We start from the raw sequence: 1065 nt of genomic DNA on the forward strand, positions 1-1065 counted from the left end.
TTACCAATTTCTGTACTTGACTAGAGTCTCCATGAGAGCAGGTACAAGACCTGTTTTTGCTTAGTTACATATCTTCAGCATCTAGCCCAATGTCTGTTATATGAAAGATGCACGATCAATCAATAATAAATGCAGACTTCTCTAGTGGTCCAGTGGTTAAGAACCTGCCTGCCAATGCAGGGGAACACAGGTTCAATCCCTGGTGTGGAAGATTCTACATGCCACAGAGCAACTTAGCCTGTGTGCCACAACTACTGAAGCCTTCACACCTAGAGGCTGTGCTCTGCAACAAGAGAAGCCACCTCAATGAGAAGCACCACAATTAGAGAAAGCCCGTGTACAGTGATGAAGACCTAGCACAGCCAAAAAATAAAATAATAATAATAAATGCAAGGAGTTTTTTTTTTTGATGTCTTTTTTACTAGAGTGTTGGAAGGGTTAAATAGGATAATACATATAAAGAACCCAGCAACAGTGCCTGAAACATACCAGATTGTTAATGAATTCTCAGTCTTAGTGCGTGTTAGTCTTCTCTAGGGGTCTGGATATAAGCTGCCCCTTGGCCCTGGGCTGAGTTACATTCCTGTCCTTCACCAGTTCTACTGTCTCTTGCCCTCTGGCTTTTGCCCCATGTACTTCTATTTCTGGCTCCAGGATTCTTTCCTTGGTCTCAGATTCTTAGGAATGTCTTCACTCTTCCTAGAGATTTTTCTTCTGGGATGTTCCATCTATTTGAAGCATGTTATTCTCAAACCTTGTAGCCTTAGGGTGACCCTCCTTTAATTTGTCCCCAGGGCTTAGCTTCACCAGGGTCATCTATGTGATGGCAGTTTCATCTTATTTTATGGCCTCCTCCTTCAGGGACAGCAGACAACTTCTCTTCTGCTTTGGCAGGAGAAGCTGTAGGATTGGAGAAGAGCTTCTCATGAGAGCAATGAACAGAGGCTTGGGAACTGAACCCATGTGATTCTGAGGCAGGAGGGATCAAAGCCCAGCCTGGAAGCTGTTCAGCCTCGACACAGACACAGCTGGTGCAGAGCCAGAAAGGAGGGGGATTAGTAAAAC

This window comes from Giraffa tippelskirchi, chromosome 1 (assembly GCF_054371585.1).
Source record: "Giraffa tippelskirchi isolate mGirTip1 chromosome 1, T2T-mGirTip1v1.2.pri, whole genome shotgun sequence".
Lineage (NCBI taxonomy): Eukaryota > Metazoa > Chordata > Mammalia > Artiodactyla > Giraffidae > Giraffa > Giraffa tippelskirchi.